This window comes from Saccostrea echinata, unplaced genomic scaffold, assembly GCF_033153115.1.
Source record: "Saccostrea echinata isolate AGI-Se365-2 ecotype Australia unplaced genomic scaffold, CSIRO_AGI_Sech_v1 ptg000056l, whole genome shotgun sequence".
Taxonomy (NCBI): Eukaryota; Metazoa; Mollusca; class Bivalvia; order Ostreida; family Ostreidae; genus Saccostrea; species Saccostrea echinata.
This window is the reverse complement of record NW_026889805.1, coordinates 12,689,591-12,714,952: the sequence shown is the minus strand read 5'-3', so window position 1 is coordinate 12,714,952 and position 25,362 is coordinate 12,689,591. Positions and strand designations below refer to the sequence as shown.

At 33.1% G+C, this 25,362-nt stretch overlaps 1 pseudogene; it reads right to left on the bottom strand.

Annotated features, from left to right (window-relative positions):
• Positions 1-1,074: 1,074 nt before the first annotated feature.
• LOC133173854 (uncharacterized) lies at positions 1,075-3,354 on the bottom strand (annotated as a pseudogene).
• Between the last annotated feature and the right edge of the window lie 22,008 nt (positions 3,355-25,362).

The following is a 25,362-nucleotide window of genomic DNA, read 5'->3' as shown; positions in this document are numbered from 1 at the left end:
GAAATGCACATATGACAAGCATTTGATCAGCAAGTGGTTTTAAATTTGTTGGCATGGTGTTGGATATCATATGAAATGTTTTTAACCTTCCTATAGTCCTCTCTACATGGATGCGGAATTTTGCAATATATGTTTCTTGTTTTAAGTATTTCGGAGACAGACAAATACTTACCTTTACCCCAGGAACACTTCTTTGTGAATGGGGGTATAATAAGTCTAGCTCTGCGTTGAAGCAAAAGATCCCTGATCAAAAATCCCCTGTCTGCCATTATTTCATCTCCAGCTTGTATGTTGTCTAGGAAACCACTTTCCTTAGTGATATACCTATCGGAAACATTGCCAACCCACAAGTTTGATACAAATGTAAATGCACCAGAAGGTGACACACCTACCAGTGCTTTATAAGTATTATGTTGTTTAAAGGAGCTAAATGTCTGAGACTGAGGAGTTGGAATTCTTGGTTTTTTGATGAAAAATTCAGTGCAGTCAATAATACAATTTACATTTGGAAATTTAGCTCTGAAAGATGAAGGCATGAATTTTTTAATTACATTTCCTGAGGGCCATTTTAATAGAGGTTTGAAGATTGTACACATGAAATTGATCCAGGTGGTGAAGACTTGAGAAACTCTTGAGGTGGATACGCCGAATAAATCTGCCATGAAAAATGTAGTCAAAGCTAGTCGCAATCTGACCAGAGTTAAAACAAACTCCTGAAACCTGCTGAGCTTCCTCTTTGGGCCCGACTTTGCATTTAGACTGTCTTTCTGATAAAGTTTCTTTGTAGTACTCCCTTGTCCTGACCAATACTTCAAAGTTGGTGAAGCCTTTTCCAAAATATCTTAATAAATAAAGGGGAAAGTTATTTATTAGAAAATGTTATTTAATTATAGAAGATTAGATATTGATAAAATTTTGTAATATTAAAGAAGCTATGGTCAACCTTTTTAGTGTTGTAAAAGACCATGTATTAACATTTATAATATCACTGAATTTAGTGTGCACCAATTCCTACCATATACACCATTTAGGATTTTCTTTGATGGTAGTCCAGTATACATCTTTACATTTTTGTCATCCTTCACAACTTTGTTTATAAAAAGCTCTCTCATGAGTTTCTCAGAATCCTCCAGTTTGGTTGACTTCTCCTCGAGAACCTTGATATCTGCAGTAGTGAGTGAGGTTTGGATTCCTATATCTCTGGTTGACATGTCATTACTGCAAAAACTACCACTGATGTAGCAGTGGTCCATGTCTACATGAATACCTACAGTATATTTTAAATGTAAATTTTTGTGCAGTAAGCTTACCTCTCTTTAAGTTGCCAGAATTTTAAAATATGACATTTAATAGATAGCCATTAAAATGTTAATAATTCTTTTAAAAATCAAAAATTTTCATCTGTGTCAGGAAAAGATCCAGCTGTTGGACGCTCACTATCACTCACTTCTATTTCTTGAGTTATTGGCCAACTTCCATTCAATTCTCCAAAAACAAAAATGGAATTGTCATTATTAATCTGCGAATGCTGAAAAATGATAATCCTTAATTTTAAAAAAAATTAAAATTCAGTTTTCAAAAATACAATTAAATAATGAAATATGTTTATTGATCTGCAATGATAAATACTTGTGCACAAGTTTTGTTACTGAATTTATATCAGCAAATAGTCTTACATACAAGTACTCTTTCACTGGCAGCCAGGGAATCCATTGGGGGAGGAATTGAGATTTCAGATTGAGTGTCTTGTACAATACACTGTTTCCTCTTGGATAATGAAGTTGTTGAACGAATCTAAAGATAACAAATTATAAGCACTCAAGACTATAGTATGTGTATCTCTAAATTGTAATACTCCATACCTATTTAAAATGTTAAAAGCTCAAACAGTTCTTAATTTTGTGTTTAATTCTACAATATATCATAGCACATTATCATTTTCCAGTTATTTTGATGCAGGTTTGTAGAGCTGTAATCTTGATTTTAAATTACATCAAAAGGAAATAGTGTGCACAACTATGCCAGGCAGGCAGGCACCAGTCATTCGATACGTACAATCATGATACCTTCTTCTATTTACAACAAAACTTCAGAGCGCTGAAGATTACTTGCTGGTGCGCATGCGTGACCTAAGCAAACTTAATATAAAGGGGAATAAAACTGTGCTTTTATTTACATTTGTGATTAAAAGAAATGTTACTTTTTACATGGTAGTGTTGAGAACAGCTGGGGTTAGCTGTTCTCTAAAAATTTCTACTTTAGTGGCTTGGACAACAGACTGGGGAAGCAAATTCCATTGTATTATAGTTTGTGGAAAAAAGGACCACTTGTATGTTTCTTTTGTTGCTTGTAAGTGTATGTATGTTTGTGTGTGATTTTGTCTGGTTCTTGCATCTGAGTATGTCTGTGGGTATAGCAACAAGTTGATGAATTACCTTGTAAAACATTATTAATCTGGTTTTGAGGCGTCGCTCAGCTAGTGTTGGCAACTGTAGTGTACTAATCATGCCTATAACGCTACTGGTATTGTGGTTATTGTTATGTACATAGCGAGCCGCCCTTCTCTGAACCATTTCAAGTTCTTGTCTATACAGTGTCGTATGTGGATCCCAAACACTACAACAATACTCGAGTTTAGGGCGCACTATTCCTTGATAGGCTCTGGATTTTACCTCTGTATTTGAAATTTTCAGATTACGTTTAAGGAATCCTAATGATTTATTTGCATTTGCAATAATATTGTCATAATGTGTGTTCCACTTTAGATTTGACTGTAATGTTACACCTAAATACTTGGCTGAACTTACTGACTCAAGTACATGATCATGTAGAATGTAGTTTTGAGAATATGTCTGTTTCTTATGAGAGATGGTGAGTTTAGTACACTTGTCTGGGTGGAAAGCCATAAGCAAATCAGACTCCCACCGAGCAGGTGCATCTAGATCTGATTGTAGTTTGTGACAGTCTTCTGGTGTTTTTATTTCTTTGTAGATGATACTAACTTTGGGATGTTTATTAATCAAAACCATAACAATCCTTCAGACTTTCCTTAAAATTATTATATGCAAAGAGCTCTTGGTATGGATGATTTTCTGTTGGTCTGCCTTCCTTAAAATGAATAGAGCATACTTACTCTGTGATTTCTCTTTGGCTCATAATTTTCTTTTCTAAAGAGGTCCAGCCAGCGTTTTCTTTGTGCAGGCGCTTTTTTCTGGGTTGGAAAGGGGTAAAATCTTACATCTTTCATGTAACCATATCTTCCCCTTTTTCTTTCATCAGAATTGCATCCCTCCGCAACGCAAAAATAGGATTTTGTGTCAGACGACATCGGGTAACTATCGTAAACAATCACAACCGGAAGTACCCTTGCTAAACATTTTCTGTAAATCACGTGATCGGCATAACTAAGCGTAAATAAAAACGTACGTTCCGGATGAACTCGAAACGTGACTATTGCTTTTAGATTTTTCCGAATTATAGTAAACTTTTATCGATTGACACAAAAAAATATCCTGCTACCTTCAAGAATTTGGCATATCAAACAAAAAAAATGAACGTATATAAATATATAAAATAAAATTAATAAAATTGCCATCTTTCACATAATTCCTTTGTTTTTATATAATCTTAATCAACTATTACACGATTACTTTGATCCGTAACAGCAGTAATATACGAAAAAGAAAAAGCGCATATAAAAGAGTATAATGTTTATTTTAATAATTTTTTGTCTTCGTTTTTTTATTTGGTAAACTGATGAGGGATCAAGGCATCTGTTATTTTTTGTACATTTTGGTAAACGATGATGATAACATCAATTATATAAAGAAACCCGTAGTCATAAAAAATCATTCATAAAGATATTTTTATAAAATGGACAAAAATGGAAAAATCACGGGGAAAAATTTGATGAAAGAAAAAGTAAATACACCAGATATAGTGGCAACAGAAATAGTTAATCCAGACTTCACCTTTGGCAACCAGACTTATCATATTTATTTCTGTTACAAGGATAGCAATTCCTACTTTTTTGGAAACTTTTTAATTGTTGTGAGATTTAATTGCTCTGTTACATTAAACCAGAACCTATTTTTTTTTATTTATGAGTTACCGCACCTCGAATAGTAGCAAATGAAAATTGCAAAATTGTCGATTTAAAAAAAATATTCTTTTAGTATTTGATAAATTTGAGATGCAATCATTTAAAAAAAAATATGGTTGCATGTGCATATTTTTAAAAACAGATGTCTACATATAACGTCATCAATATTAATGATCCCATCATTAAAGTAAACTTTTCACGAGGATTTCAAAACGGACTCCCTTTACAAAATATTACCTAAGTTAACTATAGTTTACTCTAGTTAACGTCGCCCGCCTGGTGCAGTGGTAATAGCGTTCGCTCGAGAGTCGCTGAGTAAGGAGTTGATCCTTACGTCGCCGGAACGAATCCCACTGTGGGACGTGGAGACCGGTCCTTCGAATCAGTCCGTATTAATCGAGGTCCCGTATCGCAGTAGGTGTTGGTACCATGCCCTTGTTTGCGAATACAGTATATAGTTCGATCAATTTTTGACTGACGCCTTTTGTACGAATTGCAAAATCATTATTTCATTGAAATGTCCGCATTTTTTCAATTTACAAGATCATGACAAGGGGCATATAACGGGTTTGACCGGTCGACGGGGATGCCTATTTCTCCTTTGGACCTAATCCCACCTCTGTTTTAGGTTTGATGGCTTTGATCACAACCTGTATTGTTTAAAAGAACCTTTGAGAATGATCACTGTTAGTTATCTTCTTATATACCTGACAAAATGAAATATGTCGGAAAGTACAGTAAAGGGAGGTCGAATACGTTACAATACCGTTAAATGTTGTAAGCTGTTGATTTCCATATTTTTATTTAACGCAGTGAACAGCTTTACAAAATGATCAATCATTCAAAGAGCTATTATTTTTTAAATTTTTATTTTACAAAATGCAGAAATATTCAGGGAAGTAATTGATTGAATTATTCCTGATGATATAGTGCTTATTTCTGAATGCATTTCTAGTGTTACTCTTTATCCAATGAGGAAAATGTACATTTACTTTAAAAGGCTTCGTTCTTTCATTTTTAAAACTATAAATGATTATTTTTTAACATTAAATCAAACATACGTTAAAAAAATACGAACCACTTTACCAATTTTATTCAAATACTATTAATAAAACAGATAAGATAGTCATGAAGTTATTGTTATAAGTTTTCTGTTCAATAGAAAGAATTAAAGAAACCTTAACACGTTAATACTATGTATATTGCCAAAAAGGAAACAATATAAAACAAGATGTGTTTGTGAAACACTGATGCCCCCGTATGGCTTATAGCAAAGATTAAACTTTCTCAAATGCAAATCAAATATGTTGGTACCCAAAGTAAGGTCTTGTCTCGAGGAATATACCTGTGAAATATGAAAACCCTGGCAGCAACCAGGGTTGGGGTCAATTACTTTGAAATGTAATTAATTACTTTCAAATACATTGATAATTTTGTCAATTACTTGCAATTACAATTACATTGATTTTTTCAAATGTAATTAATTACTCTCAATTACTTTGACAAATGTAATTAAATACATTTCAATTACTTAGGTTTTATTTTTAAAAAATCTTGAGAACAAATACATATATAAACGGCATTTAGATACACAAAGCATTATGTACTGAAATGTTTTTACAGTTTTGAGTTCATTTTAATCATCATCAGATTTTCAAACACAGCATCACTCAAACGACATCTTTCTGGTCTGAACAGTTTTCCAGCCATGCTGAAAAGTCTTTCAACGGGTGCTGAAGTGGCTGATACAGCTAAATACTTTTGGGCTAACCGAAAAAGACAAGGAAACGTGGAATGATTTTGACTTTAAAATTTTCAGAAACATTTTCTGGTACATTGAATTCATCCAATTCTATTGAATTCAAGTTTGGTTCTGAATAAGTTTTTACTATAGTGAACTTTTATTCAGTGTTTTGTTCTTGGGTATTAGAGGGGTTCACACCTGGACAAAATTAGACCTCTCCCTATTGCCCTGGACAGTGTGACATGCTGTATAAACAAATTAAACATTCTGAGACATTCAATTGTTGCACAAACACAAGCCCATGCCACACAGGTATACTGAACTGTGTATCTTTAAAAGACTCCTTTTAAAACTTATAACTTAAAAAAAGTAATTGAAATGTAATTGAAAAGTAATTGAAAATACATGACATATTTGGAAATGTATTTAAATACATTCAATTACTTGTAATTGAAGACTGGCTCTAATACAAATTACTTCCAATTACTTTAAAAAATGTAATTAATTACACTCAATTACAAATACTAATTACAATTACCCCATCCCTGGCAGCAACATTGAATAGATTTCGGAAGGGTTAAAGTTTTTCAAAAGTAAGTCAAACATCAAGGTCAAGGTCAAGTGGTCAAAATTAATGGTGCCTAAGAAAAGGCCTTCTCACAAGAAATATACAGGTGAAAAGTGAAAGCCGAAGCACAAATTGTTCAAAAGCTATCACCAAGGTTAAAGTTTTTCAAAACAAGGTCAAACTCCAAAGTCAAGGTTAATGGCTTACAATTGTTGATATCCAAAGGAAGGTCTTGTCACAAGGATTACATATATAAAGTATGAAAGCCCTAGCACCAATGATTCACAAGTTATGGCCAAGGTTAAAGTTGTCAAAAAGTAGGTCAAACTCCAAGGTCAAAGGTCAAACTTGTAGGTATCCAAAAGAAATGAAGTATGAAAGCCCTAGCACCAGTTGTTGAAAAGTTATGGCCAAGGTTAAAGTTTTTCAAAACAAGTCAATTTCCAAGGTCAAGGTCAAAAAGTCAAAGTTGTTGATATCCAAGGGAAGGTCTTGTCACAAGGATTACACAGGTGAAGTATCAAAGCCTTGGCATCAACAGTTCAAAAGTAATGGCAAAAGTTAAGTTTTTCAAAAGTAGGTCAAGCTCCAAAGTCAAGGTCAAAGAGACAGAGTTGTTGGTATCCAAAGGAAGGCCTTGTCCAAAGGATTACATATGTGAAGTATGAAAACCTTAGCACTAACTGTTGAAAAGTTATGGCCAATGTTTAAAAATTTTTCAAAAGTAGGTCAAGCTCCAAGGTCAAGGTCAAAGGGTCAAAGTTGGTGGTATCCGAAAATAGGTCTTGTCCAAAGGATTACATATGTGAAGTATGAAAGCCCTAGCACCAATTGTTCAAAAGTTATGGCTAAGGTTAAAGTTTTCCAAACTAGGTCAAACTCCAAGGTCAAGGTCAATGGATTACAGTTGTTGGTATCCAAAGGAAGATCTTCTCACAAGGATTACATATATGAAGTATGAAAGCCTTAGCACCAATGGTTCACAAGTTATGGCCAACGTAAAAGTTTTCAAAAAGTAGGTCAAGCTCCAAGGTCAAGGTCAAAGGGACAAAGTTGTTGGTATCCAAAGGAAGGTCTTGTCCAAAGGATTACATATGTGAAGTATGAAAACCTTAGCACTAACTGTTGAAAAGTTATGGCCAATGTTTAAGTTTTTCAAAAGTAGGTCAAGCTCCAAGGTCAAAGGGTCAAAGTTGGTGGTATCCAAAAAAAGGTCTTGTCCAAAGGATTACATATGTGAAGTATGAAAGCCTTAGCACTAACTGTTGAAAAGTTATGGCCAAGGTTAAAGTTTTTCAAAAGTAGGTCAAACTCCAAGGTCAAGGTCAAAGGGTCAAAGTTTTTTTTTTAATTCATAGATTTTATTTGTGCTTTCGCATATTCAGACTATACAAAATATATTAGTTAACATTCAATACATACTTTCATTTCTACTTCCTGATACTTCATATTAAATACATTTTCTTTGTAGTAAATATATGTTGCATTTCAAAATCAAACTAAAATTGTATATGACATATTGTACATTTATATGAATCTTCACTGTGAAAGCTTTATATACAGAAAGAAAATTAAAGAAAGGAAAAAGGGGGTGAAAGGGTGCATAAAATTGAGGTGGGGAAACAGTATTAAGTATTTTAACATACTTGTACATTTGTATATAAACTTGAGAAAAATAAATACATTAAATCATTTCACAAATAGTTTTCCAATATTTTTCATATTCTGAAAATTTACAGTTTCTTAAAAGTATAACTTTTTCAACTAATATTCTATCCACAATATTTTTTTCTAGCATTGAGATGCTTAGTTTAGGCACATTTTTAAACCTACTAGCAAAAATAAATTGCTTAACAGTAAGTATTAATATATTGTGTAGTCTAAACATGTTTTTGTCGTTGAATTTGCCAAAAAGTATATCCTTTCTATTAAAATTAATGGTAAAATGAGACTTATTTATAAACCATTCCTCAACGTGACACCATATTTTTTTAACGCAGAAACACTCGAAAAATAAATGTTCAATCGTTTCGACATCTTGTTTACAAAAGGAACATACAGGTGAATCAATTAGTTTGAGTTTATAAAGGTATTTATTTGTTGCGATAATCCTATGCAGAATTTGAAATTGCATCCACTGAAATTTTGCTTCTTTTGTTACTTTAAAAGGGAGTTCAAATATTTTATTCCAGTCTATATCGCCAAAAAATATTCCATTATTTTCCCATTTTCTAGTGCCTTAATTGCTTCCTTTTTCTTCTTAATGAGTATACTATACATGTCTTTACAGCCTTTTGTACTTTTATAAAAAATATATAGTGAATTAGGGATAAAAGGTCCAGTTTCTCTTTTTTCAATATCAATAGTTTTCAATATTTTTAAAACAGCTACTTTTAAACCCGCATATTCTACAAAATTTGTTTTTACATTAAGATTTGTGAGGTACTCAAGGCTTACAAATTTTCCTTCAGAGTCAAACAGATCTCTTACAAAAACAAAGCCTGCAACGAAATAACTTTTCAAAAATATGGATGAGTTGTTCATTTTAATTCTTGGATTAAACCATATATGTTCATGAAGAATTCGCATATTCTTTTGACCAGAGTCAATGATCTTTACCCAATTAAGTAAAACCTCTTTCCAAAACTTGTTACTTATTTTATTACACATATTAACAGTAGAGTCTTTTTATTTTTTATTGTTAGAGATTCAACTTTCATTCCTAATTCTGATTCAAGAAGTTTTAGCCATTTTGTATCTGAGTTAATCAGTCTTCGGATCCATGTTGATTTTAATGCACATAGAAAATCTACATATTCAATCATTTTCAACCCCCTATTTCCATAATCTTGAATCATAACATTTTTCTTAACCTTATGAATTTTACTTCCCCATAAAAAGTAGTAAAGGTTTTTCTCAAATTCGTCTAGGAGTTCCTTATAATGGTTCAGAATAGTCAATATCAAATGGTTCATTTTTGGTATAATCAGGGATTTAATCACTGCTAATCTACCAATTGGAGTAAGTTTTCTTAACTGCCATTGTTTTATCAACCGCTTTATTTCATTTAATTTTGAGGGGTAATTCAGTTCAACCATTTCGTCTAAATTAATAGAAAATTTTACACCAAGAAGATCAAAAGTAGAATTATTCCAATCTAACTTCCATCTCGAGTGATGAAAAACTTCTTTGGAAATTTTTTTACTGCCAATCCAAACCATTTTAGTTTCTGTGAAATTAATTTTCAGACCAGATATAAGTGCAAAATAGTCAAATTCTCTTAATATACCATCCATAGACTGTGGTGATCCATCAGATATAATTGAAGTATCATCAGCATATTGTGAAAGCTTATATTCCTCCCCATCAATTATAATTCCCTTTATGTCTTTATTATTTCGAACCAGAATCCCAAGAACTTCAGCACAAATTAGAAAAAGGTATGGGGAAATTGGGTCCCCCTGTCTACATCCCCTCTGAGGGAACAGGTAGTCAGAAGAAATTCCATTCTGTATTACACATGATTTAATTCCATTATGAAAAGTGTGAATCCAATTTTTAATTGACTTCCCAAAATTTAAAAAGTCTAATGTTTGGTATATAAACTTCCATGATATAGTGTCAAAAGCTTTTTCATAATCAATTAACATTAATAAGCCTGGAATCTGCTTTTGTTCCGTGTAAAGCATTAAATCATAAACCAGTCTAATATTTTCACCTATAAATCTTCCCTTTAAAAAGCCAGTTTGGTCCTTATTTATTATTTTATTCAATACGGTTTTCAATCGTTCAGCAATACAGCCTGAGGCTATTTTATAAATCACATTCAACAAACTGATTGGGCGCCAATTTTTTAAGAATTGTTTTTGTTTTCCTGGTTTTGGTAGGCAAGTTATTATACCTAACTTATTTGATTCAGTAAAGTGGGATAATTCATATGAGTTGGGTCAAAGTTGGTGGTATCCGAAAAAAAGGTCTTGTCCCAAGGATTACATATGTGAAGTATGAAAGCCCTAGCACCAATTGTTCAAAAGTTATGGCCAAGGTTAAAGTTGGGTAAAATTTTGCAAAACTGGGTCAAACTCCAAGGTCAAGGTCAAAAGGTCAAATATGGTGGTACCAAAAGAAAGCTCTTGTCACAAGGAATATACATGTGAAATATGAAAGCCATAGCTCCAACCAATCAAAGGTTATGGGCAATGTTAAAGTTTTTGCGGACAAACAGACAGATAGACAGACGGACGGACAGGGCAAAAACAATATACCCCCGAATCTTCGATACGGGGGCATAAAAGCTTCAAACAGAAGGAAAAGGGAGGTTGGGGTTGGGTAGGGGAAGCAGAGGGACACTGACCCTCAAGAAGTTTCGACATTCATATTGAAATTACTTGTATGCTACACTTAAAAAGCATTTGGCATCTTAGTAACCTTTAATAAACATTAAGGCTTATGCAAGAGGATTATTTTGTTAATTTGTTTTGAGGGATTGACACTTATCATACCCCCCCCCCCCAACTTCTTAATCCACCCTTTCAAAGGTATTTTACATTGTCTATCATAAAAACAACTACAATTTTCAAAGTGTCTTCTTTATCTATAATTCTGCACATGTAAAAGTTAAAATATGTTTCATAAGTGTTTCAAGTTGTAGTTAAACTTTAATTTTTACCACTACTTAAAGTATACAACTGTAAAGCTACTTTCAGAAAAGTTGAAACTTAAGTGAAAGCATCATTATGAAGTGTAGATTCGAATCAATCTTATTCAGATCATGACCCCCGAGGGAAGGTTGGTGTACAATAGGTGATAAAAGCTTTACATACGAATATATTGGAAAGAATCTTCTCAAGAACTACTGGGGCTCAAAGTGTTAATACCTACGTGAAAGCTTCATTACAAATCGGTAATATTTAATAACTTGATTCATTATTCCTACTGCAAGGGTGCTCGCAATCGGGGCGTTAAGCCAAAGATTATATAAAATTTTTCTCAAAGCTGTAGAAAATTTCTTTTATTACATGTTAATGTATGGCTCAAAACATGCTGTGCATTGACTTTACAAATATTAATTTTTTTAAAAATTAACTTTTTCTATGAGGGTTGTCCATAAAATTCGTAGACAATGACGTTTTTTTCAAAATGAATGGTTCTATATATACTTATTGTATATCAAAAAAATCCCACCCGGAATAGTTTGGTTTTTATTGTTAGAACTTAATATTTTTGTAAAAGTTAGAGTCTTTCAAGGTCGCAGATAGTGCACGGCCCAGGGTTATAATAACATAAACTTTGAAATAAAGTGTTCTGATTAAAATCGTTATTTTCTTTATAAAACAAGTTAAAACTTTATAAAAATAAAATGTCTCACAAATAAAGTGGCTATCGTCATTTTCTGATATCTTTAGTAACGATTACTATACAGACAGTGAAAATATTAAGTAAACACCGCAAGAAATATGTTTCGAAAATTGACGGAAAAAGCGACGTCGGCCATCCGAAAGGAACAGCGTCCAATCATAAAACCATGTTTAAATATGGTTGAAACGACGTCAGAGACAAAATATTTATTCAAACAATTCGACATTATTGATATATATTTAGTTCATTGATTTGAGATTGGCATATACGATTTTTCAACGGTGTGTTCAATACAATTTTGGAGACTGTACAAGAAGTGGAAAATCACTGTTATTTGACGAAAATAGGATATTTCTATTTATGACGTTGTTATAAATCTAGTCAACATTGGACTGGGCTGTGCAGTCTGTGTATACGAACTGTTTATATTAATAACGCTCGTAAATTATCGTGTATTGTTTTCAATTTTAAAAATGAAATCAGTTATGATCTATACATAAATATTATTGCACACTCTTGGTAGTGTGGTATAATAAAGGAAATGTACCGCCTGTCCATGAACATGTGATAAAAATTCATAATCTATATTTTTTACATTATCATGAAATTATCTTTACGGCTGACTGGGCCGTAGGGCTTGTATTTACAAAGTATTGAAACGTAGAAGAAACGTAATAGAACATACCCATGAAATGGAATAACCTGACACCCCTTTGGAAATAGATTGTTCTAAGGGTATATAAGTCAGTGCAACTGGCAATTGAGGCAGAATTGCTACGAAGTTTGTGGAGTACGCTTATAAGACGAAAAGTGTAGAAGACGTAGGGCTGGGGTAGGAATTTATTAGCTCACCAGCGGTAGTGGTATTTGGGGAATTAATTTGGGAGTCAGGAGGTAGTAGGTCTTATTAGATCGAGGCGCCTGATTCTCTATATTAATAGGAACCCTTATACCAAGATTACAAGGTGACGGGTTACGTAGTCACGCTAGTCATTGAAACATAGCACTCGGTAAAACCTCTGATATTTTAATTGTCTTTTAATTACATGTATATATAAAGAATCATAATTATTATACTCAAGAAAAGTTAAGGAAAATTATTCTTGTCTTCTCATTTTACTCAGAGTACAGGCAAAATCAGATATCCCTTTTAAAGAACCCTGATTAAAAATGTTCAAATAAACACGTTACAGTATTTACACCTATAACATTCGTACAACAGTGTTTATTGTTTAAATTTTTATATATTCACTTAGTCATGGTCTATATTTAAAAAAATGTTATTCAGGAAAATATAACGTTTGTCCACGAACTTTATGGACAACCCTCGTACATATCAAAATAAGCAGTTTGATTATACCCACACTTTCTAAAGAAAGTTTGGGTATATTGTTAACCTGGTCCGTCCGTCCGTTCGTCTGTCACACTTTCTTCTTAATATAACTACTCATACATTTTAAGCAGAATCTTTTGGAATATGATACATGTAGGTGGTGTCCTATAGATGTGCAATAAGGTTTTAGAATTTTCAATTTAACTCGGGGGGGGGGGGCAAAACGGGGGTAAAAAAATGACGTTTTTCTACAAAAGCCTGATTCTCAGAACTCCTACATTTTACACAGCAGTCTAATCATCCTTTGGAAGATAATTGGTGGTGTCCTGTAGATGTCCAGTAAGGTTTTCGAATTTTCCCTGGGGGTCAAATGGGGATCGAAAATTGACTTTTTTTATATATAAGAAGACCCTGGTTCCCAAAACTCCTCTTTCATTTATGCAGTAGCCTAATCATCTTTTAAAAGATGATTGGTGGTAATGTAGATGTGCAATAAGGTTTCTGAATTTTCATTTTTTACCCTGGGGTCAAATAGGGGTCGAAAAATGACTTTCTTTTATACAAAGAGACCCTGGTTCCCAGAACTCCTCTTACGTTTTAGCAGTGGCCTAGTCATCTTTTGGAAGATGATTAGTAGTGTCCTGTAAATTGCAATAATTAAGGTTTCAGAATTTTTATTTTCATCCTGGGGATCAATTGGTGGCGATCAATGAGGTTTATAAAGTCTTAATGTCAAAGATTTCATGTGTTATGGTCTGGTTGTCTTTATTCTTAATTTGACCTTAAATGAAGAAAGGATCAAGGTAAAAAATAATGATGCAGCAAATCTTGTGTCAATGTCTTCTATCCATGTTTCAAATTTTAATTCATAATGTCACAAGGTTCTCAAGTTATGCCCTGAATTATAGTTTTATGTAAATCATTGAACTTGACTTTTTAAATGGGTCAAGGTAAAAAAAAAAATTGCATGTACCCTTTCTCAATGCCATATCTCCATATTCCAAGATCGAAGTTTGAATGTGAAAGGGTTCTTTAGTTATGGTTTGTAGGGGTTTTTCTCAAATTGACCTTGAAGAAAGGAGTCAAGGTCAAATTTTGGTGAAGTGCATTTTGTGAAAATGTCTTCTTTATATGTTACAAGTTTAACATCCTAATGTCAAAGGGTTCTCAGGTTATAGCCTGGACCATATTTTGAAAGATTGACCTTGGCCTCATCAATAGGTCACGGTCAAAAAAGTTTGGTGGCCTCAAACCCACCTCTATAAAGGGTTGTCAAGTTATGGCTTGGACAAAATTTGATTGAAGAAGAAAACTGACAAAAACAATATGTAGACAAGTATAGTCTACTTGTCGCATCACTACTGTTTTGAAAGTACAAATTTGTTTAGACTACATTTTGTAATGAAACTTTCACAAAAGATTCACTTTTTTGTCCAGTGGTTCTTGAGAAGAAGATTTTTGAAGATTTTTTCTTATACAGTAAAGCATGCTTATAGTGAACACTCTTATAATGAATTGATGCTTACAACGAAGCAATTTTTATTCCACTTGACTTTGAAATATATTGTAAACTTAATGTATATAAACAATTATACTTATAACAAAAGAATATCTCCCTTCCCAGGTACTTATTTATAAATGTGTTTTACTGTACATTCCCATGTTTACAAATTTTGATCACCTATTGTGGCCCTACATTACCCCTGAAGGTCTTGATTTGGACAAAGTTGAATCTACACAAATAATGAAGTTTCACATAATTTTCAACTTTTCTGGCCTAGTTGTTCTTGAGAAGAAAATTTTTGAAATACCATTAAATTTTCACTCATTCTTATCTTACCTTAAAAGAAGGTTTGACCCTTCATTTGATTTTACATTTTACATTTGTGTTTCTAAATATTTCATCACAACTCTAGTGTATTTCTTGTTATTCTAACTAAGATGATGATTTAATCCTGACTGTTCAATTTTGTACAGGCCTATGTATGATAATTATATCCTGAAGGGTATGTTAACCTGTCTTCAGCAAGTCTGGTGATTGTTCACAGTGAGTACTTTTCAAGCATAATTGATCGGATTCACTTCCGCCTACTTAAAATACCGATCTTGAGCAATAGGAGTTCCATATGAAATTTGTTACAAATACGATAAAAGACTTCTAGCTGTGTTCCTTTGTAACAATAGATATAGATCAAAGACAAGATAGTGGGTAAACTTATTTCTTCACATTTTTGGGAGGGACATCATTCTCTCTGCAGTATAAATAAGTCAATAGTTTAAAATTCTAAAAAGTCCTCAATTTAAAAAAAAAACTTGTCTTATAATTCCATTTGAAATTTTGGCCCAAGTACATGTTAGAGAGAGAGAGATTATCCCAGGTATATAGCCCCATGCAAAACTTTATACGCTTGTGATATGAAATGCTCAGGAAATACAAAATTTGAAAAGCAATTCATTAGTCCAATGGCCAACTTGTCCGAAGGTTCACTAGTCCGAAGGTTCACAGGACTAGTGGACCGTGACCTTTTGAATAACAAAATGAAGTTATACCAGTATAGCTAATTCAACTACAGAGCTTAATCAATTTTAAGAGATTGTGCAAGAACTGTTTTAATTCTTAATCATTTTCAAAATATTTATGTCACCATTCCTGATTCAAGGCAGATGACAAAAAAGTTCATGATCTATTGATTTAATAAACATGTATGTTATGAGAGCTAATGCACTTCATAATTTTTAAAAATTATTTTTAAATTTAAATAATTCATATAATTAATATATCTTTTCTGAAATGGAATATTTTTCAAAAGTACAATTTATTTTGGGGTAAATTTGAGGGCGTCATGGTACATCACCTGAACCAACTTCTTTGAAATGTAATTCTATTGGCATTCTCCCCAAAAAGCAAGTGGGTGGCGCATGATTTCTAATTTATCATACCCATTGGGCGATAGTATTGATGATTATAATGATCAATGATATTATTCAGTGTCTTATTCTGCATGTGCTTCGTCTCTAATTCAAGAGATGGGAGAGGGTGCATTGATGGCGAAAATGGACATATCTAGTGCATTAGTTTGTCCCGATTTTTGCTTGGTTTGGTATAGGATTTTTAATTCTTATTACATTATTAAATTCTTATATTGACAAATGTTTGCCAGTTGATGGAATGTTCAATTTAGTGCTCGTTAATTGAGAAGTTCTCCTTTTCTTAATTGGGAGTTGCAACAAAAGTCTAATGCATGGGGAGTAATTTATTATATAGATGGTTTTTATTTGTAGGAAGAGCAAACACTAATTACTGCAGGTTGTTAATGTCACAATAAATAGAACTGGCTGAAATTTAAGGAATTACATTAGCTCCAGAAAAAAAACTGAAGGGCCGTGTACTTGCATTTGAATTTGTGTTAGGTATTGACAAAACCTCAAAAACGATATTCATTCCTGAAGATAAAGTAACTGAATTGTTGAGAAAAAAATTCATTACCTGTTATAAGCTGAAACAAGAGACCCAAGGGCCTTAGCGGTCACATGAGTATAATACAACACTGTAAAGGATCCATAGAAGTATAAAACAAAATTAAATGATAGACAAAGCAATGTTGCCCAAGAATTTCAAAAATCTTGTAAAAAATATCCTTGCTTATTGAAGCGTGCTAGACCCGAGTGATCTCCTTGGGTTCATTCTTGGTTTTCCCAAGTCGTAAAGCCGGAAATAACGAAAAAATCCGTCGACAATTCAGAATGTAAGTAATGGCCTAACAATTAGTATGAAAAACGTCAGTCAGCATTTGACTCAATGATAAATTGTATTTGCTGACAAGGTCATTGTATCGACCATAGAACATACGAAATGATGACTTTAAACGAGACAGCTGATATTCTTGTTTCATCAACTTGTTTGTCAATAATTTACCTCGTTTTAGAAATTGTACATACGTAGTACTAACTAACAAATTACCTCAGTGTTACATGTAACATATTGTGTACAATTACAACTTTTGCTAAATATATAAATAATCTTTATGCCAATCTTTTACATTGCTTTCCAGGCAAATCTGACTTTGAGCATGCTTTGCTCATTTAAACCAAGCATTCTTTTTTATTTTGTTTCTAAATATATAACATTCTTTCTTGTATTCTCATTCAATCAAATAACCCGTTAATTAAATGATATACAAGGATTTCTTGATTGACACAATCTAGCAAAGGGGAATAATTTAATAGTGTTGTACCGATAATCAGAAAACATCGATTGTCGACGATAAAATGCTACCGATTCCGATGATCGATTATAATTTTTCATAATTGATCATTGGAAACATACTTCTATACAATACAGTCCGGAATTATCCATTTCTGGTTTAAAATTTTTTTCTTCTTAATGAAAGAAAATTGTGCTGCATCTGATACTAGCCAACTAGCACGAAGCAGAGGTGATTAAGAACCGAAAGGTGAATATATAAGGCATAAATAAAAATTATGTTTGTTTCCTGTAACCCGACGTCCGACCGACCCATTCAATTTACCCCCGGGTGGATTTTTTTCTCTCCCAAATCTGTGTTTGCTCTTGGTTTAATCAATCAGCTGATTCTTTTTATTCCAAAAATATTAACTGTATCTTTTATTTGAGATATAAAATATGCAACTTAGTCAACATTTACCTTAAATATAAAGAGTAATCAATTCCCCCCACAACTTTTTGAAGTTCGTATTCTGCCGCTAGTGTTGGGTGTCCACTGTAAATATAAGACCTGGATAATTCAGTCCCGGGATGTTTGACCCCATTATTCATAAGCAAAATAAAAATTAAAAAAAACCAAAAAAAAAAAAAAAACAAAAACAAAAAAAAAAAACCAAAAAAAACAAACAAACAAACAAAAACAAAACAAAACAAAACAAAAACGAAAACGAAAAATTCCCGACCTACCGACCTTTGTTTTTTGGGGAATGTTACAGGAAACAAACAATTTTTTTTAGGCTAGAAAGTGTAAAAGAAGCAAAACAACAAAGAAAATAATATTATATATTTTATTTATTCATGTTTAAATAATAATATGAAATAATTGTAATAATCTGCTTTTTGTATACAAAACTATGAAATCCGATTATAATCGGTAAAATCGCATCGGAAGCAGCTAACCGATTCCAACCTATGATCGATTATGAAAATTAACCGATGTCCAATCACTTGGAGTAACTCTCATTTGCTTCACTTATTACAATTTTGTATTCTGTTTGCCTCCTTAATACCCAGGGGCAAAGAAAAGGCACATTTACTTATATAAATATTGAATACATTTACATTGATATTATTGCATTTAGTTTCTTTGCTAAGTACTCATAGACAGAGGAGATTTTCAAAACACTAATGAATTTTTGCTATAAATGAATAGAGCCCCGGTCTAACACCAGAATCCCTGACCAAGGGGCCATGAAATTCACAATTTTTGAAGAGGCACTCTTTTTCATCATAACTTTGTACTTAGTTCATCGGCTTAAGACCCAGGAGCAGAGAAGATTTTCAAAGGATTAATGCATTTTCACTATATTATCATTAGAGCCCCGCCCTAACACCAGAACCCCTGACCCAGGGGCCATAAAATTCACAATTATGGAAGAGGCTCTCTTTCTCATCATAACTATGTTCTTAGTTCACCGGTATAATACCCAGGAGCAGAGGAGAAGATTTTTAAAGAATTAACATTTTCAGTATATTATCATTAGAGCCCCTCCCTAACACCAGAACCGCTGACCCTTTGGTAATAAAATTCAATATTTTGAAAGAGACACTCTTCCTCATCATATCCTTGTTCTTAGTTCATTGGCTTAATACACAGGAGCAGAGGAGGGGCCATGAAATTCACAATTTTAGAAAATGCACTTTTCCTCATCATAACTATTCATATTGTTTGTTTCCATAATATCCAAGAGCAGAGGAGAAGATTTTTAAAGAAATAATGCATTTTCACTATATATTTAACAGAGCCCCGCCTTAGCACCAGAACCCCTGACCCTGGGGTAATAAATTTCACAATTTTGGTAGAGGGCTCAATGCTTATTACAATCATGCCAACAGCTTGACTGCTTGGTTTTCGGGAGAAAAAAGAAGGTTTTTAAAGGTTGCATTAATTTTAGTGGTTTTGGCCTCATCCTCAGGCCCCAGGGAAGTAGGGACCATGAAATTCACAATTTTTGCTTTTCTTCACCCATAGATGCTATATGCTAAAAATGGTTGAAATTGGTTCAGAGGTTTCAGAGAAGAAGCTAAAAATGTTCAAATGTTAACGCACGACGACGGACAAAAACATATAGCAATAGGTCACCTGAGTAAACTCAGGTGACCTAAAAAGCCACACCTAGAGAGATACAATCGTTAATATGTTTACTTGCATTTGTGGCTAAAGTGTTGCCTTCCGGAAAAACATTGTCACATTTTTGGTGCACTTGCAGGTGGCAGAAAATCTTTTCATTTAATAAGAACTTAAAATGAAATAAGAATGGAATAAGAAATGTAGGTAGAAATTCCCTCAAAATTGAATGTCCTAACTCTTTTTCCATCTTTGACTTTGCAAGATGACGAGACTCTTGAATTTTATACAGATAGTTCAAGCTCAAAAGAGTGTGGGTTTATTTTTAAAGCGCTCGCTTTGTGATCGGAAGATAGTATGTTAGAATCAAGGCAAGGACTGACCTAAGTCGATAAAAGATAGGTAGCAACTGTTCCATCGCCAAGTACTCGGCACTTTGAAGTGAAAGTTGCTGATCATTCTGATGAGACCTTATAAACCGAGGCTGTCTTCAACAACTAGGACGATTAATAAATTGAATTGAATTAACTTTACTTATTGCTTACTATAGTATTATTATGCTATATTTTATAGCTTAATTTTGATACTTTAATTAAAAGTGAAGATAAAGAACAGTAATTATGTTCAAAAGTCAATACAAATCGAAGGTAAAGCTTTAAGGAACTGATTTTTATGTCAAAGAAAAAACAGAGGTCAGTTCTACACCTAGCAATTTGTTAAGCCTTAAGAAGGAGCTATAAGAAAAAGAGAACGGAGAAAGGAGTACCAAGTCGAGAATGGATTTAATTACTCAAACACGCTTCGATAATAAGTCCGAGTTATTTATAAATGCAACCGTCAATAAGGTGTCTTGTACGTTATTGATATGGGACCTACTTTGAAACTTTTTTGTTAAGCAAAGTATTTAACAACATTCTTAATACTACTACTGTTCAGTGAATACCTGTAACTTAGAAAATAATTACTAGCTGATGGAATGACATTGCAGGTGCAGGGTAAAGCATATTCCACTTGACTTTCGGAAATCATGAATTCAATTTCGAGGCAGTTGTACCGTTCACGGTAGCTCAGTCGGTAGAGCGCTCGCTCCGTGATCGGAAGGTCGTGAGTTCGAATCTCGGCCGCGACAGACCTAAGTCGATAAAAAATAGGTAGCAACCGTTCCTTCGCCATGCGCTCGGCACTTTGAAGTGAAAGTTGCGGGTCCTTCGGATGAGACCTTAAAAACCGAGGCCCCGTGTCACGGCAGGCGTTGGCACGATAAAGATCCCTCACTGCTCAATGGCCCTGAGTAAAGGTCAAAATTTGAAGCCCTTCAACGATATATGGTGACGTCTCTATATGAGTGAAAAATTCTCGAATGGGACGTAAAACAAAATGCAATCAATCAATCCAGGCAGTTGTAGCAGACAATCATGAGCATTGACGGCATCTTAAATTCAGATTTCCTTTTGAGCTTGATTACTGTTCTTTATCGCCATATTTCATGTAACAAATGTTTGATAGATGTTTATATCGGACAAATGTTGAAGGAACTGAACATGCGCTTCAACTTGAAGGTCATTTAGGGTGTATCAAAGTCAGCCTGAAAGAGACAATATCCGTTTCAACAATGCGTGCAATGATATATCCTGGACAATTCCTTGCTCCTGCCGATATTAATTACATGGGACATTAAATAAATAAAGCAACAGAAAAAAAATACACTCAAATGTAGAAATACTTTTAGTTTTCCAGATGGAGAAAGTAAAATTTGAGGGGGGGGGGGCACAATCCCATGCCTGCAACATAACAGTTTGAAGTATATTGACTCAAAACTATTTGAATACAATTTTACAAAAATCAAGTAATTTCTTTAAATCGTCCTAAATACTCTTTTTGCTTAATTTGAACAATCTTCCAAAAGTTTTGTATTAATCAAAACTTCAGGGATTTTAACAATCTCGTTTAAAGTCAGCATTTCGTAAATTCTATGGATGTTATGATGACCTTGTTACAAATATAACCTATCATTTTTTTGGCTGACGTGTTTCATACCAATTGTTAGACCTTTATTTTATACTGAATTTGTTGACTACCGAATGTTCCGTCTAACTGATCAATACATAGGGCACACGGCGGGTGTGACCGGTCAACAAGGGATGCTTACTCCTCCTAGGCACCTGATCCTTCCTCTGGAATTTCCAGTGGTCCGTGTTTTATGCCCTTTTTACATATTTGTATTGTTTTTAGATAATTTGAGATCGATCACTGTTCGTTATGTTCACCTTTTTCATCTTAAATAACTTCCTATGGGAAGACACGTAGTCAAATTAAATCTCATTTATGGTCAAACCGTTCACGGTAGCTCAGTCGGTAGAGCGCTCGCTCCGTGATCGGAAGGTCGTGAGTTCGAATCTCGGCCGCGACAGACCTAAGTCGATAAAAAATAGGTAGCAACCGTTCCTTCGCCATGCACTTTGAAGTGAAAGTTGCGGGTCCTTCGGATGAGACCTTAAAAACCGAGGCCCCGTGTCGCGGCAGACGTTGGCACGATAAAGATCCCTCACTGCTCAATGACCCTGAGTGCCGAGTAAAGGTCAAAATTTGAAGCCCTTCACCGGTATATGGTGACGTCTCTATGAGTGAAAAATTCTCGAATGGGACGTTAAACAACATACAATCAATCAATCATTTATAGTCAAACATTATTTTTGGAAAAGATCCAGAGGTTCCAAAAACTATGAAATTCTAACAAAAGTTTATAATGAGAAATTGAATTATAAACTACCTTAAATGTAGTTTCTCATATTCTTTCAGAAAACGCCCCTGTTACTTTTAATGGCAGTTATACTACAGTATTTTCAAAAAAACAAAAAAAAAAAAAAACAAAACAAAACAAAACACACACACACACACACACACACACACACAACAAAAACAAAAAACAAACAAAACAAAAAAAAAAAAAAAAGAAAAAGAAAAAAAGATTACATGAAAGCTTTAAATGAAATCTAAAAGTGCCATTGGACAAGTATCAAGGAATTTTTTTATGTCTATATGTATTTCCTGAAAATGAGAATTTTATAATATAAATTCACATCCTAAACACTTTCCTGTCAGAACTAAATCATCATGTACATATCACTGAAGCTGCATATTTTGTTAACATTTGTATATTTATTCTCTTTGATATCGGCAAAAGAGCAATTTTTAAGGTAGGCGAACCAATATCATATGTCCGGACTTATTAAATGTATTTGTTTTCTTATTTATGGTTATTTTGCAATTAAAGAGGGAAATGAAACGATACTATTTTTTGTAGAGGAAGCTTATCAAATCGCTGCCCTGCTGATAAATTTTCCAAGAAAGGACGTTGTGTTCGTAAGAATGAAAAAATGATTTTACTAAACATAGACATTTATTTAATATAATATATTTTCACGAAAATTTGGAAGGGAGAATCGATGGAACTGAAACTATGCCACATAACAATTTTGTTGAGATAAATGCTTTTCGAAACATGTAGTAAAATTGTCGCATCATCCATGCATTTTCCTTAAAGGATGTCATAAGATTAAGCAGGTAGTGATTTGAATTTGCAATAAAAATGTGATTTTTTTTTCAAAACTAAAATTAGAAGTATTTTCAAAATACTAGTATATTAAAATTAAAATGATGTGATATTAATCAAAGATATACAATAGAGTGTTTTGGTCCCTTTTTTTCCGACAAAAGGCCGCAAGAAGTTGTCATGCACTTTTGCTTTATGATAAGGAAATTTTATTAAAAGACTACCGAAATATGAATTTACACATGAGAGAAAAAAGATAACTTATAGTACCATTATTTTAAAATATGTAAGTGCCAGATTGGTTATAAGACTATTGAAAGATGACTAAATAATTACTGAAAATATTCACAACTATTCTTAAAAACAAATTTGGAAAGTTTGATGACAATGGATCATCACTACCAATTCCAAATTCCAAGATGCAGTGCAGTCAAAGAAATCAAAAGCATAGATTTCCTTCCCGTAAAGAAAGATAGGGTCAGCAAGACGGGGATTGATAGTCACTCTTCACAGTATAATATTTATATTCAGTGTAATTTTCTTTACAAAATTCATTTTCACACCAAACCCTGTTATAGTGCAGTAGATTGATTGATTGTATATTGTTTAACGCCGAGTCGGGAATATTTCAGCCATATTTCGGCGGTCGTGCAGTAGAAATACACGATAGGATCTACAAAATATACACTTTCGATTAGTTATGCTAGAACACAAAAAAGTATATTGTTTCCTCTCAATTTTATTACAATTATCCTATTGAATTGTTATAAGAATTTAGCAATTGTACAATTTGTCATTTTTTCCCTCGCAATATCATTTTCGTTATTTAACTTTCCATGTCAAAGTTGCTCTAAGTTTAATTAACCGCACCGGGTCTGAAAGGCGCTGAATTTATAATAAAGATAAATGAAATTGAAATTTTTGAAGAGCGAAAATAAAAGAATGTAAATACGTATAAGCAATAAAGTCATTGAATTCTCATTTTTGACTGCCGTTGGTCGGATAACAGCACCTGGCATGCCAACAAATAATTATACCCCGCTAACACGTGATATTCAATTTGTTGACACGACGAACTGCTGTTATACGACCGCCGACATACAAAAAATAAGAATTTAAGGTGAAATATCCCTCTGCTTCTAATTTCACCATTTTTTAAAATTTCATCAACAACAATAAAGTTAGATTCAAATGGAAAGTAGTTTGAAGCATGAAGCGTTGCTTACTTTTTCAGAAATGAATATTATGGCTAATCATGATATGAAGGAAATTTGATATGGTGAATAGAAAGATAGGTTAATTTTTTTTTTTTATCTCAACATAAAATTAAAAATGTGAGGTATATATGAAAATAATATTTATTATCATACCTATCTAATTCACGTTAAAAAGCATAATGATGCGTTGCTTTTTAAATCCGAATATCACATTGTTTTCTGTGCTTGTAGAATATAATGCCTCTATCTACTAGTTTTATCTTTCCATCTACAGGAGTTATCGTTATCTAAATATTTTTAGTGAAAAAATACTGAGTATTTATAAGTTGATTATAAAAATATCTGTATCTGAAAATTTTCTAACAATTAAAAAAAAATATATTTGAAGAGATAGAAATATTTAACAATTTAAAGGAACTGAGTATAAATGTTTTAGGTAAACTGGTATAAGTAATTAATTAAAATATTCATTGCATTGCTTGGCGTATTTTCCTTGGAGAGTTATCTCTCTGATCAGAAGGATATTACACCTTAAGGCAAGTCAGTGACTTTAATTTGTTAATATCTCACGAAGTCTTTATTGGTAGGACAGTGAATACAGAGTCCTACTTTAAGGTATAAATTAACTTTAGTATATATATACATTTGCAAACGTTTTCTTTTATATAACACTATTGAAAACGACGCGTATCCATATCCGTTTAAACACGGGTTCCTTACGTCATAAATGTTAGACATAATTTCTCAGTGACGTCATAAAGGGTCGGCGCGCAATCAATAGATCAAACTCGTGCCGTTGAGTTTGAAAAATAAAACATTTCACGCGTTATAGAGTAAAATCAGGCAAATATAAAATATGAGTAAGTCACAAATGTAAATATAAGTAATAAGGTATCATTTTAAAAACATCTATCGGGATATAAATACGGGCTGGTATGAGATCAAAGGATGACTGCACTTAAGGACATGCGAAAATTGCAACAAAATAAATTTTCAAAACAAGCATTTTGTTTTTCATTGCAAGAATGGTCAACATCCGATCTACAACTTTATGTAATTACGTTTAATAAAAGTGTGTATTTACGAAGTTCGATTCTGTTTTCAAAGGCAGGGGTCATCACAATTTTTTGAATCTCCGTTCGATGAGGACGCCCACTTTTTTTACTGACTTTATAC